Genomic DNA, 10996 nt, shown 5'->3' on the forward strand with positions numbered 1-10996 from the left:
ATATTTACTAGAAGTACTTGGATCATTTTACCCTTTTAAAACACTTGTTTTTAAAGGTTTAGTCTTAATCTCACAATCATATGATGAACTGCTGGTTATGTTTTGATATACAGTTATTTATATATGTTTTCCCATGATAATTTTACACCGTATTTGATGATTTATGATTCATTTTCGGTTAGAATTGATATATCACTCACTAAATGAAGTTTTGTAGGTCTCGGGTACGATAAACAGTCGAAAAGAAGCTTAAACGAGTTAAAACGAAGAACCGGAACGAATTAGGGTTGGAACCGGAATGAACCAGTAGAAGAACCGCTCGAATCGGCAAAAACCCAGACTAGATGGACCTGGCCGTGTCACGGAGCGACCAGGAGAAGGAACCTCATCGCGTAGCGCGAGGAGGGTATATTGTGTCGTCGCGTAACGCGGCTTTGACGAGACCCTTTTCTAGAAGATTTTGTAGTATGACTTCATTTTGTTATATTAATTTTTATTTTTATTTTAAGTCGTCCTTATCCTTGTATTGAGGACAATGCAAAATTTAAGTGTGGGGATAGGATATTTATTCGTAGTTTAAATTTAACTTGGTTTAAAAAAAATAAAAAAAATGAAACGTTTTGAAAAATGTCCTTTGAAATTTAGTTTTCTGCGTTGAAATGGAAGATGATGATAATTATCGGAAAATGGTTTTTCAAATACTAATAATATAAGATAATATAAAAGAAAACGCACTTAACTTGGGATTTGTTAGTAGAATCAGCCTTAGAATGAAAGGGCAATTTGATAAATGGGTAACAAATAGATATAATCTTTAGTGGGTGATGCGTTTTGTCCGTGGAAATAAGTGATTAAAGCTCGGGCCATACTCAAGCTTCAATTTTTGTATTAATGTGAAAATATTATGAATTTTAGACTTTAAATACGTTATCATATGGTACTTGGGTAGGTTTAACGTTAGAGTATACCAAGTAGCCGGTGATGTAAATCTTAAGTGTCTAGCTTTAGTGTTTTACATTTTATTGACGTATGGTTTTATAACCTTAAATGTTGTATTGATGGGATGCCTCAGGTCTTGAGACTATGGGTATGTATGCGGTTTATCATCTAGGTATTCACATTTCCTAAGTGGATTTGTGATATTAAAAAGCTAAAAAAGAGCAAATCCACGGTTATATGCCAAACATAAGTCATTAAACTTGATCATCACGTACTTAAAGTACAAATACACTACTGACTTGATCATCCACGTTGTTAGCCATGTGGGGTCCCATTGCTCGCGTCTCATTACCATTAAGAAATAGACCACAAGGGACACACCACATGTAAACCCTACAATTGAATTTTTGTATACTCATCTATGGTGATGGTTTCGGGTTATTGCTTGATAACGGGGTATGTCATGTTGTGGGGAACACTTGCTAACTAATTAATGATACCTTAATCGTATCTAATGGATGCGTTGGTAAACGTTGATGCTTAAATTTACGTGGATAAACAATACCCTTTATCGTCTTAACTATTCAAGCAAAATGAGCAACAAAATTTTAAAATTGCTAATTTTGAGGTTTAAGTCAAGTTGGGGTGGTCCGGTCAAATAAAAACTGAAAATAAACGGATATGAATTGTGGAAACCACTAGATTATATGAATAATGAAATTGTTGGATCTTACTTGCTATGGTAAAGATCAAGGCATGGGTTTAAATGGACAACAATATCACTGATCTTGGTTTTAGCGTTTATCAAAGCTTTAGTATATCTTATATAAATTTAAGACCATATTTTCCGATTTTGATTCCATTACATAAGTCTTTTTTAGGGACGAAAAAAAAGTAAGTGTGGGGATATTTGATATACAGTTATTTATATATGTTTTCCCATGATAATTTTATACTACATTTAATGATATATGATTCATTTTCGCTTAGAATTGATATATCACTAACTAAATGAAGTTTTGTAGGTCTCGGGTGCGATAAACAGTCTAAAAGGAGCTTAAACGAGTTAACACAAAGAACAGGAACAAATCAAGGTTGAACCAGAACGAACCAGTAGAAGAATCGATCGAGCCGGCAAAAGAACATGACTAGATGGACCTGGCCGCACCACGCGACTAGGAGAAGTAACCCCGTCGCTACCGCGGCGAGGGTAATTGTGTCGCCGCGTAACGCGGCCAAACTCATTTGGCTCGTCACATAGCGCGACGAGCTCCTTTTTTAGAAGATTCTGACGTGTGGACGGGTTTTTGAGCCTTAATCACTATATAAACATCATTAGCGTTAACCCTAAAAAAGAAGATGAACCAAAAGTTGTTAAGGTTGAAAATTGAAGTCAATATTGCGTATTTTGGAGATTTTGGAGGATAGAATTCATCCGGTGAAGTGCTAATTCAAGAGAGATCGAAGACATTATGGGTATTATCATCTTTAGTCTTTCGGTTTCTAATTTTTATCCGATGTTCACCATTATTTCTACTCGTGTTTTGTTTGATTTTAAGATGCTAGGCTAAACGTTATAGACTGCCTAGGATTATAATGAACCTTTGTTAATGTTTTGATTTTAGTTGGATTATTATTTTTCTCTATGGCTTTATAATTCAGTAAACTCTTTGATTTTATTTGATTGATGGGTATGTGCACTTGGTTTTTCTTGTTTTATTTTTATTATTCCACATTATCCTTGGTGATTGTTTCATATGATAGGATTTGTTTAGGTCATCTATTTTGTGTTTTTAACTAGTTTGTGATTGAATTCGAATAAGATCATAGGATAATATTATTACTCAAATAAATAAAAGTGTGCTACTAACCTAGAAAGCTGTAAGGTGATAGGTTATTGTTAAATCTTTGTTGATTAAGATTGCTAGATTTAGTTCGTCGTAAGGAGTCCGTCTAGGTTTGATTAGTTAATATTGTCTAGAGAGTCAATTAAGTTTGTCAAATTACCTTTGATTTCCGCGCTGTAAGGTAGGATTTCATTATAAAGGTACTCTTTCATAAATTAATTAAATAACCGTAAGGGAGTTTAATTTATAAAACCGGTGTCTTAAAACTTATTAGACCCATATGTGTCTTCTTGAAAAGGATATGTGTCTTCTTGAGAAGGATCTGGGGTCATGTTCGGGTTTTCTTTTAAGTGTCTATTTTACGATCTAAGTTCCATAACATTTATTTTCCAACTATTTGATAAGTGAAACTTTGGGGATTACAGCCTAAGTGGTTTTTTATCACCATTTGAATCAATTAAACTAAATCTCTTGTGTTTTATTATTTGTCTTTTGTTAATTAGTTATTTTTATTAGTTTAATATTAATTAATTTAAAACCCCTATTAATAAATGTAAAATAAATAGTCGTGTCAGTTTGTTGAGTCTAATTAGTTAATTACATAATGAAAAGAGTCTCGCGGGTTCGATATCAGGACTTACTTAGCTATACTAGAGTCGATCGGTTCACTTGTCGGTAAGTAGTTTAGTCGAATTTTAAAGAGTCTAGAGTATTACTTAGTGTCTAGATTAGCGTAATTTAATTAATAATTATTTGACTACTTTTAGCACATCATGTTTAAATCAACCTTCTCACTACAATCTCTGGAAATAGATTCATCAAATATAGTTTCACAATCACTATCATAAAGGCATCAAGATTGTCATTAACAATATTCTGAACGGTGCCAACATGAACATCGATACTACAAGATTATACATCATTATAACTAATTGTTTCATTATTACAAGACAAAATGACAATGGCTTTTAAAGACTCATTTGACACAAAAGGAGTTTTCAAAATGTTGGTTTTGGCACGGTCTATGTCATTTTCCAACGACTTCCCAACACATACTACACATGTTGGACAAGATGAAATGCTGTAAGAACCAACTTTAATAGGAAGTGGATCTATGGTCTTGGAAACTGGAGGAACAAATATCTTTGGTTTTGCTACATGACCAACCCCAAAGACCATTTCATCCTTTGGTGGATAGTTGAAGCTGAAATGGGGTAAGAACGTGTAGTTGCCATTAAAAGGTGGGGCAAAACCAAGCCCAGTCCTTTGTTTGACCCCCCATTTGAGACCCAATGATCCCATTCATTTTGTTAGAGGCAAGCCCAAACTTATCTACCATGATTTTCTTTTTAGCTAAGTCAGACTCTAGTTGCTCAATTTTAGTGCTAAATTTGACAGTTCTTTACTCATAAAATTCAGCATTTTGAGTGGCTTGAAATAGCTTTACGTTTAGTCTTGCCATGTCATTGTTATGGGTCTTGATTTTGAGAGTATATATCTTATCAGACTTAATATACTCACTATTCAGATGTCTAAGTTAAATATTTTTCTTTAATAAGGGCTGCATTTTGAGTTCTATATCTATAACCCTTATCAATGCAATCCTGAGAACATAAGTGGGTGTGTACTTTATGAGTGTCTTGGTTTCCTCCTGTAGTTGAAGTGCTTGTTGAAGCTTGCTCATCGGTGAATGACATCCCAACCATATTCAAAGGGTTGGATAACTCCCAAAACTGTTCAGTTTCGCAATCGGAAGCAAATCTTTCACTGTTTCATGTGATAAGAGCTCTAGAACTTGAGCTGGAGTTCCCATTGTTTACTCTTCCATTCCCAATTTAAGGAACCCTTTGACCTGGAGCACTCCTTTGACCCATTGACCTCTTATCTTGGTTCCTCGCAGCCCCTTGACCAGTTACCTTGGCCATTCGATATTTGATGTCCATTTTCTTTAAATCCTTTTTGTTTATCTCACGAAGATCACCTTTCTCAAATGATGGAGGTAACAGTTTCCCTTGTAAGAGTTATTAATGGCTTGAAAGAAAAGCATGCACTAGGGCAATGTTGGAATCATTCACCAACGGATAAGACTGAGATGATGTGTGTCTAGATTGGTTGTTTGAATTATTGTTGTTGTTACTGTTACTGGACCTGCTGATACCGTGTGCCTTGAGTGCTTGCTCCATAACTTTGTTCATAGCATCTTGAAACGAGTTTGAGTTTGCTAAAGCTGACTGGCTTGATGAGTCTGAGTTGTTGGTGGTCTTTGTAGTAAGCAATGTGGTACCACTCACTGGAGTTTGGCTTAAGAAAGTAGAGCTTGTGGATATGCCAGCCCTGATTGAAAGAGCTGATATGATTGTTCAACCTCAACTTGTCACCTATCTCATAAGAATTGATGGTGGAAATTAGATCAGACAAAGAGGTTATTGCCAAATTTGTGGTACGTGTGTTGGTAATGACACTGGTGTTCCAGGAGTAGGGTAAAGAGTTTAGCAGACTTTGGTTAATCGTAGAATAATCATAACTGAGAACACTACTCCTCATCTTAGTTATTGGCTTCTCAAACCAACTCAACTGTGTACCAACTGTTTCGAAGTAAATGTGGTTAAACACGTTGAATTCACCTTTCAACATTTCCCTTTTGCTATTCTTCATTTCAAGATTTCCTTCGAATTTTTCAACAAGGGCATCCCAGAGTGCCTTGGCAGTGGTATATTCTCATAGAGTTAGAGCAGTGTCGGAAGACACACTCACACTTAGACCCTATAGGCTTTCTCATCTTCTTTGATCATTTCTTTATCGGCATCGGAAAGACCATCTCCGGGAATTACAACATCACAAACTGCCTGGTACGTGTGGACCTTGTTCTATTGATCATATCATGCCAGGATCAGTCATTCTCAAGAAGTTCTTAAACCTCCACCTGAAGTCATCAAAGTTGCTTTCAAATGTCATGAGTTTAGGAGGTTTGGTTGTTGTACCCGCTTCATTTTCTAACATTATGCAGCTCTTCAACAATTGTGGATCGTGAGACATCTTAAATAGTAGATCAGTGGCTTGAGAAACTTGTAATAGAATCTGTTTCAATAGAAGTACAAACTAATCGAATCGAATAGAAGATTCTATTCGAATGGACAAGTAATGAAGTAAGAGATAAATGAATCGACTAAGTAAGGGAATCAAATCGACTTTTTGCACAAAAACCGAGGTTCATACAACTTTATACACTTTTGGAAACACTTGTACCACGATTCGATTCGCTTGGAATAAGGTTCCACACACTTTTCACCACTTTAATTACACAAACAACTACAAATCCACAACAATCAACACAGATACAACCAACACAAGCTGAATACTAATAAGCACACTTGAAGAACCCGTTCAAAACACACCTTAACACCCAAGAATACTTTCAAGATGTTCAAGAACACCTTGAAACCCCAAGCAAAGCAATAACACTTCTTTAAACACCACAAGACCTAGATTCAAGGTTGTGATCCAAGGACTACAACTAGTAGAGCCGGAAGCTCTGATACAAACTGTAGGTCCCGAAACGGATCGAACAACACAAGTTCTTGAATCAATATAAGCTTTAGCTAGCGGAAATCACTAAAGTTAACCTAGATCTCGGATCTTGTTATGGTATGGCCGTGAGTTTTTGAAAGTAAGAATAGAGAGAAAACCAGAAGATGTTATGACAAAATGTTAAGTTGTATAACATGCCATGCTTCCTTATATATGGGAAGCATGACCCAAGTGAGGTTATGCCTAATGGGCTTACAACATATGGTCTTGGGCTCAAACAACACAAACACAATAAAAATACAAACACGATTATGTTAGGGAATAATACAAAAGACTTAATACACAAACAATACTATAATGTTAACATCCGGATTTATGACTTACAAATGAGATGGTATTGATGGTTCAAAGACCTTGTTAACAGTGAAGGGTCCTGAACTCAGTGAATTGAATATAAAAACTCATGAACAGACAATCAGACTTTACTACATCGGACAACTCAAACTAAACTACATCTTGCAACAAAATTCAGCTTATACATGGTGTTCATAAACCAAAGGAACATATCGTTGTATACTGGTTTGCTATAGTTAAGGCAAATGTTCTGATATGATGAGAGACACGGAATCATTGGGAGAGCGTATTGTTTTGAAATGGTTAGGTATAGATGAATTACGATTGTGGTTCAAGCAAAATCTTCCAATTACACGGTTCACTATGTTGCAGGCTGTCGAGATGCTGACATCAAGTCTTCTTATTGTCGGGTCAGGTGTGTTGGGATTGCTGATAGGTCTGCATATGACCTGCGTGCACACACGGTAGGTGTTTTTCTCAATAATAGCTAATGAATGATAGTATTATTTTGTAAAATCCAACTTTAGCTCCCCCCCCCCCCCCCCGGAAAAAAGCACATACACACACAGGAAGTGCATACATGGTGGGTGTTTTTCTCAATAATAGCTAATGAATGATAGTATTATTTTGTAAAATTCAACTTTAGCCCCCCCCCCCTTCTTTTTTCCCCTCAAAGCACTACACACAGAGGAAGTAAAACCATTATCATCAACTAGAATAATCAAAGACCTAAGTGAAATACATCAAAATTCGCACTTACTGAAGACATATTGTAGTAGCAAAAACGTATAGAGATTAAGAGCTTATTGTGTGTGATTAGAGATGTTTAACCCCATATCAGAAAAGGCGTAAAGCTAGAACATTACATTCATTTGAATGCCAACATTCAAGATATATGTATCCTCTCGCTCTTTGACAATCAAAAATATCGTCTTCTTTACCAAAAAAGAAAAGAAAAAAGAGATTTCTGTCATCCAAAACAACTTGAATTATAAACTCTCTCACAAAAACAACAAATCTAACAAAAATAACAAATCATTCGCTTGAATTTGAATTAAATGGCCCAAAATGCAATAGTCTTACTCCAAAAACATGTTGGTACAAAAATCAATATATAAAAAATAAATAAAACAAGTCTTCCATAAACATAAGACAACTTATTCATGATAATAGAGATCAACTCTTGTTTCATCCAACATGAGGTTCAATCACCTGTCCCATAAACAATACGACACCAGACCTATTTTCTCTTATCACAAACAAAAACGGATGATCCGCCACAAAATCAACCACCTTGGGCTTCTCTACTTGTGGTGGTAGTGCTGTGGGAGAATACATTGTGCAGGTGACCGCTGCAGCTTCAGTACCTTCTTCACAAACCTCCACAACAGCTTTATGAATAATGCTTGAAACATAAAGGCTTTCGCCAGCAGATAAGTCAGCCATTTCACTCAAATCACAATCATTGGTGAAAGGCAATACAAGCCCTAATTCCATCAGCAGATCACTTGCTATAAAGTCAAATGAAATCTTAAACTTTGGTAACAAAAACCGCCCAACTAGTACTTTATGGTGTGGAATGTGACGGTCTAAAAAATCAGAAGTGGAACCGATTTTCTCTACTAAAGATTGAAGGTCGTCTTTTGCATCTGGGAGGAAAACATACATTGTGAACCGACGTTTATCTTGACCTTGTAAATACGGAAGACCCAATACTTTGAAACCATCATATTCGCGCACGAATTGTCTTTTGTAGTTGGTCATGAAAGGAACTTTAACTTTGTTGCCATCGAGTTGGTGGAAGTCATATTCTTTTGTCATTGACTGTTCAAACTTCTGACTCCATGCTCCCTTAAAGTAGACGGCATTTGCAAAGATGAGTCTGGTGAGATTGTCAACTGCCCCTTCAGGAAGGACTTGTTTGATTAGGTCATTTGTTTGCTTTTCGGCCCATAGATTCACCTCACTGACTACCTCTACAGCCTTTGTTAATCAATAAAGAACATGTTAGCTATACCAAAAACAAAGTCTTAAAAATAAGCAAGTGGCATATAGCTTTAATAAAGATGGTATCTGAAGAGGTATGTACCCGCCTCAACACCGAGCAAGGCGGGTCAACCCACAAGATAAAGACATTATGAAGGCACAAAGCCAAAACCTATGCGCATGGCGCATACAAAACATGCTCAGGCATCATATGCCCAGGCACACATATGCTCGCGCATCACATACGCGCGCGGCGCATCAGCGCGCGGCGCATATCACATGCTCGTGCATATCACATCTGCCCAGACACACATGCTCGCGCATCACATATGCGCGCAGCGCATTAGCGCGCGGCGCATATCACATGCTCGTGCATATCACATCTGCGCATGAAATATCTGCGCGTGAGAATAAAGAGAAGACCTCGCGCATCCTCAGGATGGGCGCATATCACACGTGCGCATAATCAACCTCGTCCTTATCCAAATCAGGATTAGGGCAACCTTGATTGTGCACGTCAGACAACCTTCCAGAAGGCATCTTTTTAAGGAGTAAGAATATGCTGATGTTGACAGCTGCCAAATGGAAGGTCGACAACTCAGCATGACACATGTGTTACCACGTGATTACAACCAACGAGAAAGCGCCAGGTGTCCCAGAGGACACGTGGCGCAGTGCGATTGGAGGAAGCCAACGAGGTTGAGCCCAACCGGTGGTAACCTTAGCACTATAAATACAGCATCAACTCCACTTTGATGACACATTCATACTCAATCATTGACAGTTACAAGCATTGATAACACATTCAATCATATTGAATCACATTCACTCACAGTCAGTTACATACAAAACAGACAGTCTCACAATAAGGGGGTATTAAGCTATTCAGCAATACTCTTGAGATTGCTTTTACACACATTATTATCTTCTCCACAAATATACTGATTCTCACGCCGGAGGGTTACCCCAAAGAGGACCCCTCTGTCCCTTTCTGAGGGGTAAGTAACGGCGCTGTTCATTTTGTAGGTAGAAGAACACAGACCCAGAAGAACCGTCGGTGAAATAGTATAATCACACCCGAGGAAAGTAGATCTGCTACCAGTGAGTAGATCCACGTTTCTTCAGTATCCAAACCAGTTTGTGAACAAAATGCCAAGATTTATATCACATGAAGAACGTGATCATTAAAGGTAAACCAGGAAAATTTGATCTAAAACTTACTCCATAAAAGTTGCCCAGAATTTGATTAGGGTTAGGTTTATATATATCAAACAAAATATAGTGTATGGCATTAGGGGTGTACACGGATTGAACCAGACCGGACAAGACCATGTCCGTATTCGTCCGTTAAGCTTTTGGCGGACAAACGGACGGTTCACGAACACTCTACCGAATGAAAATTCATGTTCGTGTCCGTCCATTAAGAGATTAAGTTTGTCTGTGTCCGTACGTCAATATTGTAAGCAGAAGTTACGGACACTAATAGACAAACGAACATTAATGGACAAATAGGGTTGTAAGCTGACCGATTAGAACCGAACAAGACCTTGTCCATGTTCATTCGTTAAGATTTTGTCGGACAAATGTACGGTTCACGAACACCCTACCAAACAAAAATTCGTGTTCATGTCCATTCATTAAGGTATTGAGTTTGTCTGTCTCTGTTCGTTAGTATTGTTAACGGACATTAATGGACAACCGAACACTAAAGGACACTAATAGACAAACAAACACCAATGGACACTAATGAAAGTTAATGTACAAACAAACACAAACATATCAAAATACTTAACATAAACACTAATAAACCGTATATCACATGATATCCAAAAATTGTTAACACTTAACATAGTAATCAACCACATAATCATATCAAAATAATGTTTTGGTGTTCAACATCCACATACTTCTATTGTTTCACGAGAAACAAGCTTCAAATTCTTCATGGAATTTCGACATACACAACACTATTTAACAGGCGTTATCGGACGGATTTTACCGGACATTCACGAACACTATTGAACGAACACATCCTTTGTCCATGTTCGCCCGTTAAGCTTGCCGAACAAATTTTTTTTGTCCGTGTCCAGTTCATTTATTAAACGAACGAACATAAACGAATTATATTGTATCACATAATAAAATATGATCTAAAACTTACCTCATAAATATGGCATAAAATTTTTTTAGGTTTAGGTTAATATATAATAAACAAATTATATTATATTGCATAATAAAATATGATCTAAAACTTACATCATAATTCATAAATATTGCATAAAACTTTGATTAGGATTACGTTAATGTTTCTAGCAAAAACTCGTATTTCGTCATCTAAAATG

The 10996-nt window shown here is 36.8% G+C and overlaps 1 pseudogene; it reads right to left on the bottom strand.

Moving 5' to 3' along the window:
- Positions 1–7814: 7814 nt before the first annotated feature.
- LOC143574152 (serpin-Z10 pseudogene) lies at positions 7815–8749 on the bottom strand (annotated as a pseudogene).
- Positions 8750–10996: the final 2247 nt, after the last annotated feature.

This window comes from Bidens hawaiensis, unplaced genomic scaffold, assembly GCF_021521415.1.
Source record: "Bidens hawaiensis isolate Kalapana, Puna unplaced genomic scaffold, B.hawaiensis_p1.1 tig00026854_1, whole genome shotgun sequence".
Classification (NCBI taxonomy): domain Eukaryota; kingdom Viridiplantae; phylum Streptophyta; class Magnoliopsida; order Asterales; family Asteraceae; genus Bidens; species Bidens hawaiensis.